At 33.5% G+C, this 9,661-nt stretch overlaps 1 long non-coding RNA gene across 2 annotated transcripts; it reads left to right on the top strand.

Moving 5' to 3' along the window:
* Positions 1-4,456: 4,456 nt before the first annotated feature.
* LOC121974845 lies at positions 4,457-6,762 on the top strand. Of its 2 annotated transcripts, none has more exons than XR_006110119.1 (2): positions 4,457-5,117; positions 6,143-6,762. It is a non-coding gene; the product is annotated as an uncharacterized LOC121974845 (long non-coding RNA). The 2 variants fall into 2 exon arrangements; XR_006110120.1 differs by having other exon boundaries at positions 4,457-5,688.
* Positions 6,763-9,661: the final 2,899 nt, after the last annotated feature.

Here is a 9,661-nt window from a genome sequence, read left to right as displayed (position 1 = left end):
GTGTAATAGGTTTCTCCGCCTATACGAAAGAGATCTTTCAGCGTTTTCTTTTGCTTGGATTAACAACCACGTAGGTTGTAACCAAGTAATTCCTTTGTGTCTTTTTGGTTTATTGGTTACTTAATTTCATTTATATAAATGTGCTACTAATCTGAGTTGAAGAACGAGGAAGGGTTTTATTTTTCTATTTCAGGCAATTCACCCCTCCCCTCTTGTCGATCCCGCTGCGCCAACAAATTCAGGTATGGGAAATGATGTCAGAAGGTCAATATAAATGTTACATTGATGATGATCACTCATCCGCACCATATTATTGATCTTCAATCTCCCCTCTTTCTTACCATATCAACTTTTTTATTTTTAGAAATGTTAAGGTCCATTATTCAATTTTGACCAAAATTAGCTGATGGATAAAACACTATTGAATTGACATTGGACCAGGCTCTATGTGCTCAGGTTGGTATTCTGAATGTATCTATACCCTCAAATATCATTGTGATACACGATATTGAGAATATTGATTTTTTAAACATGATTCGGGCATGATACATGCTATCGGAAGCTCAATATAAATTATACATCGATAATGATCACTCATCCATATCATATTTGAGATTCTTGATCTTTCCTCTTTCTTACCATATAAAAATTTTGATTTTTAGAATTGCTAAGGTCCATCAGCCAATTTTGACCAAAATTGACTAATGGACAAAATGACATCGTATTAACATAGACTAGGTCCTATACGCTCGGTCTGGTGTCCTAAATGTATCCATGTCTCAAACATTATTGCAATACACTATATCGAGAGCAACGATTTTTTAAACATAATTCGGGCACTTTTTATAATCATTTGATAAATATATCATTTTATTCAAATACAAAAATCATTTTATAAAAGTACTAATCTGATTAAAATCTCAACCAAAATTCAACACCAACTTAGATTAAGATAAAATATTTGCCATAAAATCATTTATAACGTATCAAATGTCAATTTACAAGATACAAATTACATGTGATTTCAACAACAACAAGAATAATTTAGAACATGTCAAAATAAATGTCAAAATAATCGAATACAATAATAACACAATACAATAATTTTATAGAATCCAATAACAATCTAATACAAGAACAATTTAGAACAATACAACACAATAATTTTACATAATCCAATAACAATCTATTAGATTGTCCGAATGGCAAATATCTATCCTCCATTTTTTAAACATTCTAGTTGCATCCAAAATATTCTAATTGCACATACTAACACACATAATTTATATCTCTTCATAAAATAACATATAAATATAGAAATTTAACATTGAGATATATCAATAGTTTTAAAATTAATGCTATATTAATCAAAATACACATTTGAATATATTATCAAAATATACTTATATGTTCATTCATCACAGTGATAGATTTCTGTGCCAAATACATACAAAAATTGAGCACTATCACAAAAGAACACCAATACATGTATCAAGTTGCGAAAGGCATTCTACATGATCTTTTATTATGACATAATTGGCTGCACCTAGTACAATTATTTTTAACCTTTCCTACTACTTGGACGGGATCCTCGCCTTATTCCTTCTTCTAGGTTACACAAGGCTACTAGGTGGTAAATAATACATTCATGTCCACCTATTGGCTAATATTGTTTACTTCTACTTGGATAAATACGATCCATGTAAGTAATTTTTCAAATTTCAAATAAGAAATAATGCTTACAATACTTATACGGGTCCATGTCCTATGTAAACACACCACAATAGCGTGTAAGCAAGAAAGTCTTAAAATCTAGAACTCATCGCAATCACATTTACAAGACTCCATATCAACTATATAGGATGATGATGAAGTTTGTACCTCCATTTCTTTTCTGCTATGTGGATGAACCATATAGTACCCAATTTTTTATCTCCTAGTGTCAATCTCCTTCATAGCTAATGGCGTCAATACTCCTGTAGAATTAAACACTTGTTTTTACGATTGTAAAACCATTGATCAACAACTTTCCTCCTTGTGTCATTTATTAGTACTATAATTGGGAGTTCTCAAGTCTTCTTGAATAATGCATTCATATTTTCGTAAGAATTCATGGTCAATATTGAGTACCTTCTACCAGGAAAATGTGCATTTGACCATTTTGTAGGTTCTATATTATGAAGCCATTTATAAGCATCTATATGTGTCTTTGACATAGTCTACATGATTTGATCATATTGTGGAATTGTATTTGCTCTAGCTGTAGTCTAAAACAATCCTAATGAGGTCTATCATGAGTATCTGTAACCATATTACAAAATAAGTGATGATAACATAATCCATGGTGAGCGGTAGGATAAAATTTACTCATTGCAAATAATATTCCATGATGTCTATTAGATATAATTTTCATATTTGATGGATCAACTGCAAGAAATATTTTTAGATGATTTAGAAACCACTCCCATGCAAAGCCACACTCAACCTCAACAATTGCAAAGCCAACTGGAAGAAGATTTTCATTACCATCTACTATTATGACCATTAATAATACACCAGGATACTTGCCACTCAGGTGTGTTGCATTAATTCCAATTAATTTATGAAAATATGTTCAAAAAACTCTTCCATGTGAACCAAAAACCCAAAAACAAAGTTAAAATTTATCACCATTTCTTTTCAATACAACATATGTATCTGAGTCTCTATATTTTAGCTAATAAAATAGTCTAGGAAAATCACCATAATCCTTATCGAAATCACCTACCACCTTTTTTTATAGCTTCCACATGTACATAATATGTCTTTCGACATGATATATTCACTCCAAATCATGATTTTATCTCATTCTTAATGTTTATGCATCTATAATCTTCTGATATCACAAAATGACTTTCAATTTGAGAAGTTATACATTAAGATGTTCATGCAAGATGATCAATTGTTGTCATACCAAGACTGCACTAGTGACGCTAAATATTTTGTATCCATGAACTCAATATCTCCCCTTGCAATTATTGTCCATGTGCAATTTTCTTTATCACATATCACTTTAACTATGGTTTTCTTAGTGTCCTTTATTTTGTATGTGAAGCGTCTTTTCGTAGCATATTTAGCAAGTGCATCTTTAAAATATTTTTACGTTGTGTAAACCTACAATAGGCATTGATGTATATTTATATTAGTACTACTGAAATTGAGTTGAGTTAACATTATGAAAGTTACAAAAATATGTTACATGACTAACCCAAATTTCCTCAACAGAGTCATCTGGTTCTTCCATTTGTAATGGAGCAAGTCTAGTGTTCATTTCATATGTTTCTTCAGCCAATGGAAACTGCTCTTCATGGTCACTATATACGTTAGTGTCGACTGGCTCATCTAATGAATAGTGCATATCATTTGCTAAGAATCCATCCTTGGAGATATCTATTTCAATTTCTGCTTCTATTTTATTGCCATTATATTTTTGTTCAATCCACGTATCCTCAAAAAGATCCTCTAATCCTGTACTCATATGTACTGGGTCATCCTCAAAACTAGGAGTTTGTTCATTTAAATTGAAGCTGTACTCATATGTACTGGGTCATCCTCAAAACTAGGAGTTTGTTCATTTAAATTGAAGCTATAATTAATAGTCTCTCCAGTATTGACTACAACACTAAAGGAAGTTGAAGGTGTCATATTGCCGATACTCATATATATATTTAGAGTAATGGATTTGTTTCGATTATCTATTTCTGAATCAATATATTGCATCATGGTTGTGATCTCATCATCAAAAAGCGTTGTCTATAAGTATTTTTTTATAACTAGAGCAACAAATTTTTAAAGTGTTGTTTATGTCTGCGACCTAACCTCCTCTGCTAAAACTAGGGATGTAAATGAATCGAACATTTGTGAACAAGTTTGGTGTTCGGCTTGGTAAAAATTTATTTATGTTCGTTCAATACACACAAGATCGATTGAATGAACAGGTTTGAACAATTCGTTAAACTAAACAAACAACTTGAACACGTATGTATTCAACTCGTTAATATTCATGAACAATGTTTGTGAATAATATTTGTGAACTATGTTCAATAATAAAACTCTTATCAACATGTTAAACAAACAAACAAACTTTTAAAATAAACAAACAAGTTTGAATTATCAAGTTTAATAACCAATCAAACAAGTAAAGGTTTCAAACAATAAAACAAGTTTAAATTGAGAGCTCGATAACATCTAAACGAAGCAAGCTCAAGTCAAACTTGAATTGAAAACTCAATCGCATTTAAATGAACCAAGCTCAAGCTCATAAAAATAAATCAAACCAAGTTTGAACAATCATTTTGAAGACTTGATTCATTTTAGTCTCAACTTGACTTAACTTGATTTAGTTATCTTATCAAACAAGCTTGAACACCCCAAAATTTAACTAGGCTTAACTTATTTAAAGCCCCTAGCCAAAACCTTCCCTTCACGAAAACTCCACGAAAAACCTAGCCCCTCCAAAACTCATCTCCACCCAAACTCCACGATAAACCCAACTCCACCAAAACCATCCTCCGTGTAGCCTCCTCCGCCACTTCTCCACTTCAACCGTGACCTAGCCTCCTCTGCCACTCCTCTGTGCTGCCAGGACCTAACTTCCTCTGCCACTCCTCCATGCCGCTCGCGACCTAGTATCCGCCACTCTTCTGCGCCGCCGGCGACCTAGTCTCCTCCGCCACCCCTCCGTGCCGCCTGTGACCCAATCCCCTTTAAAGCCACTGAAGCTTTCACGCCTCTTCCAATGCTATAGTTTCTATCACTTAGGGTTGTCTGTTTGTGCGGCCAGTAGCCGATCCTTTCCTTCGTCGGGTTAGCAGCAAGATTCTCCTTTCCTTTTTCAACGCACTATTGACTTTCGAGACGACGTCATGCCCATCTTCACTGCGTTGGTAGCAACGGTGCTTTCTTTTCAGGCGCTCCCTTTGATCACCTACATGCTATCGATCGAGTAGTCCAAAAACCTCTTCTCCTTGCTCAATTTGGAGTTGAAGTCCTTTGATGAGATTATCGCTAATTACCTATCACAGTTCCTGCGGGAAGCCTGGTTTAGGGTTTGCTTTTCCCTTGCTATCCTCCTCAAGGTAGGAGATCATTTGTCTTTTTTTGCTACTAGACGGTGCTTTGATGGATTAGGTTTGCATGATTCGACTCTCGCTTTGTTCTTAGGCTATTAAATGGAGTTATTGGCCTTCTTATTTTGAAACCCATTTGCTTAGTATTATTTGTTATTCAGCTTAGGGATGTTGACTTGCCTCCGCTTTTGACAGTTAGATGTTTTTTTTAATCGTAAATGTCGTTTCCAAGAACAACATCACGACCTAAGGCTGCACTCCTAATAAAATTTCAAAATAACATGAAGTGAAAGTAGAATTTGAGTTTCTCCTTGCTCAATTCTTACAATTGTTTGGCAGAGAAGTGGAGAAAATGAATCATTATAGTTTGGTAGTGAATCAATGGATTGGGCTTCGTGGGTCCAATTCTCATAAATCAAAAGGTTTATGTTCTTAATTTGAATTGAATGATTGGATACTTCAAGTAGCATTTTCTGTTTCTGCGCTGGTATTGTTCAGGGACAATGTCGTGGGCCTTTTGCAGTGGGCACAGAAGTCTTGGGATTGGTTGTTTGTTGTTTGCTGATGTGTAATGAGATAGGTGTGGATTCTTTCTTTCTTTTTCTTTGTTGTTAAAATGACTTGTTTTTCTTTTTCGAACTAAGGTACAATATGAATATTTGATTTTGGGCCTTTGTGTTCTTTAAAAGTGTAGCAGGATATATATATATATGTTTGTTCTACATTAACATTTGTCTGATGTACAAAACAACATGCTCAATAGAACATTTCCAACTTTGACCATTGGCCTTCTCATATTATTGAAGCAAGTCGCACGACATTTATGAATATCAACAGCAGGAATCCATGCTTTCTTTCATTTCTTTTTGGAATCTTTTGAAATGTTGACAGTGAGCTACAAGATGGCATGTCAAGCCTATGCGGTCTGGCTGATTGTTTATACAATTTTTACTGTGTTTATTTTTTTTAGTTTGTGATATGTGCCAGAGTTAACATAAACTTCCTAATCAATTTGTGCTTTTCTTATTTGGTAGGGATGAAACTTTGTTGACTTACTAAAGATATCTGCTCTCTTGTGCGTTGTGTTTCCCTCCAGCACTCTCTGGCTATACATGAGAGGTTAACATGACAACATCAAGCACGCAAGTGATTCTGAACCCCTATTCATACTTTTGATATTTGAATTTATTTTTTTTTTCCTTTGAATTCTTTTGATAACTTGCGAGGAACTATGGAATAAATAAGATATCAGTTGTTACAAGGTGTTGAAAGCATCTAGCTAATACTGTCGTAGTTGCTACTAAACTTGTATTCCAGAATCATATATGACTCCAGAAGTCCAATTTTGTGGTATATTATTGGGTGGCACAACCCATGTTTCATCTCCGTCATCACTTCCACTCAGTAGCATCCTCACAAGTAGCATCCTCACAGAGAGAGTTCCACTTGGTGGAGATGCCACTGCCCACACTGCTCCATGGCTTCTCTCCAACAACTTTATCCGGGGAAGTTTTCTACTATTTAATATTGTTATTCCTGTTGTGATGTTATGCTCTATTATTTGTTAAGATTGAATGTATCTTATTTTTTTACCAAAAAAAATGAATATGTATCTGCAATTTATAAATTCCTTTGCTTCTTCATTTGTCTTTAATTCATTTCTTAATCTGACAACTTCAAATTGTAGGTTCTAGTTGCGAACTTTGTAACTCTTGCATGGAATGTAATTCTGTCATTTAAAGCTCATAAAGAAATTGTGCTGAAATAGGTAATACTTGTTTCTGGATTTGTAGTTCCTTGGTTTCATTGTGATATTTGAGCAGATGGACTTATTACAAAATCTGATTCTCTAGTAGATTGAGGTGTTGTTGATAAAGTGAGAAACATAGATAAGTTGATAAGAACGTGTTAAAAGACAAGATAGGCGACCTTCTGTTTTCTAATATTGAAAAGTAGGTAGAGAGAATTCGTTGCAAAATAAGTTAAACTTTGTCAAACTGAATGTCATAACGTAATAATTTCTTCCTTGTTGCAAACTGAACGTAATCATTATCATTAATCTTTGTTGGCCTCAGCTATTATCTATTAGGTTTAATGTATTGATTATGTAAGCTACTTCATCTTAATTATAACGTAATAATTTCTTCCTTGCAGATGAATGTGAAAAGAAATTAAAAGTAGAGTTGAAAAGTTTTTTTACTTTTGTATAGACTTAACATGGATCCAAAGTTTGGAGATTATATTTATATATTTTTTGTTTAAATTGTATGACATATTTTTGGTTTAATAGTAAGAAAATTGATTAGTTGTACTTTCATGATATTTTAATTGCTATTATTTATAAGGGTTTAATTAAGTAATTTGTGATATAAATATAATAGAGAACGATTTTGTAAATAGATTATTTTTTATTAAAAAGTTATATTTTAAAAAAACTAATGTTTTTTTATCCATTAAAAAAATATTATCTTCGCTAAAAAAGATAATATATTTTTAGTGTTATAAAAACGTTATCTTTATAAAAAAATAACTTTGAGTGGGTTTTTAACCATAATACTTTTAACAACATTTTTTTAATCACATAGATAACATATAAAAAGTGTTACCTTTCAATTTTCTTTTCTTATAGTGCAAATAGCTGATTGGAACGCGCCAATAGAATATAAAATATATAAGTTCCTAAAAGTGTATTATAACATTTGAGACCAGATCCTCTGGTCCAGAAAATTTTGGACCAGAAGAGACCCTATCCATTCATTGGTTGGATGAACTAGATCCCACCTGTTAAACAGGTGGGATCCAATTCATCCAACCAATAAATAAACGGGGACCAGGGGTGGTCCAGGGATTCTGGACCAGAGGATCCCTGCCCATAACATTTTAGGATTTATCATTTTAGAAACAATTAAATTTTTGATAAAAACAAAATTAGGGTTTTGATTTAAAGTGTTAAATAAAGACGTCTAAAAATTGAAGATGTTAATTTTTCTACAAATTGATAATGTTAATCTATAAAATAGGAAAAAAAATCTAAAACAAGTAGAAGAAAATATACATATCTCAATTGATCCAAGTAAAACACTTCGTCCTCGGTAGGATTTTATATGTCGCCAGTGCTTTGGAGTTTTTTTGGAATATTTGGAATTTTAGAGTACGTTTTCTATGTAAGGAGTTTTGGAACTACCAGAACAGTGATTTACAACAAACCAAAGTGCAACACTTCAATTTTAAAGATATTTGGCTTCATCGGAAGATGTGAGCGCTAACCCAAAAAAAGAACAGAGTTTTGCCCAACCATTGCAGTCGAAGTTAGCCGAGATGATGGTTGTGTTTGGTCGATTAGGACTTGAGCGATCGGGAGGGGAGGATCGTTTGTCTTTATTGAGTTGTTGCGTCGTGCTGCAAACTATTGGAAACACGTCGGTGTTGGAAATAGTGTGATGTTTAGGTTTAGGTTTTCTTGTTTACCTTTTTGACAAAGAAGGTGCACCATTGCTAGCCTTCGTTCGACACACGTAGCGGAGAAAAAAAATTGAACATGTTCAGATTTCTCTTTCGGTTTGGATGCACACAACAATCACAAGGGATAATGTGGAGAGTAACAAAGATATCACATACGTGATTTGGTAATTTCCAAAGCCCTTTACAGGATTTGGGTAATGGGAAAAGTCACCTACGCTGCTCGATAATTTGCTGAAAAATAAAATTACATATTGATTGTAGATAAAATTAGATGGTAAGAAAAAAAAATTAAAATTTTTATATTTAGGCTAGGTTCGTTCATAGACTAAGCCATCTCCATTTGGCTCAATAAGCTGACTAGGTTGGACTATATATGACATAATCCTTATTAGGTCATACGTGATGATCAAGCCCAATGGACCAAGTTAGGCTAAGTTGAGTGCGTTCTGAACCAATAAGATAAGTTTTCAAATTAGGATCGAGACTGTTGCTATAGAAGGGAGGATAGGATAAAGTTCCCATGGATGTCTATTTGATTAGAGGATGATAAATTTATAATAATGAGATAAGGAGTTAATTTCCAACTGACGCATGTCCTTGGAAAAAATTCTTCCCATCTTCTAATCACTTGACGGTCGACTATAAATATACTCATAATTTATTTCTATTCATATAATTTAAAGACGGAATATGAAGACAACTGAACGGAACATAATCACCTTTTAGATCAAATAAATATCATTTGGTGTGTTTGAATTATATAATAATTCAAATGAGCTTGCCCAGTATATTCTAACTGGTTTTGCGGTCGAATCCACACGGATAGATTGTCAATTGGACCTTTAGATACGATTTATATTGTAGTAGTTCTATGAGCCTCACTGCACCACGCCACTTGTGCTGAAATCGGCTGATGGCATAAGCATCAAGGATGATGTTGATGACGGCATGCATCAAGGCTTGGTGCAGCAGCAAAGACATGCAGTGAGCAACCCGATAACTAGGGTTTAATTATTAGGTGGTGTTTAGTTTTCTCCTAGGAGTCGAAATAGGAATAAGTATCATAGTATTGTGGAATGGGAATGAGTATG

The sequence above is a fragment of the Zingiber officinale genome, chromosome 4B, assembly GCF_018446385.1.
Source record: "Zingiber officinale cultivar Zhangliang chromosome 4B, Zo_v1.1, whole genome shotgun sequence".
Taxonomy (NCBI): Eukaryota; Viridiplantae; Streptophyta; class Magnoliopsida; order Zingiberales; family Zingiberaceae; genus Zingiber; species Zingiber officinale.
This window is presented reverse-complemented; position numbering and strand designations above follow the sequence as displayed.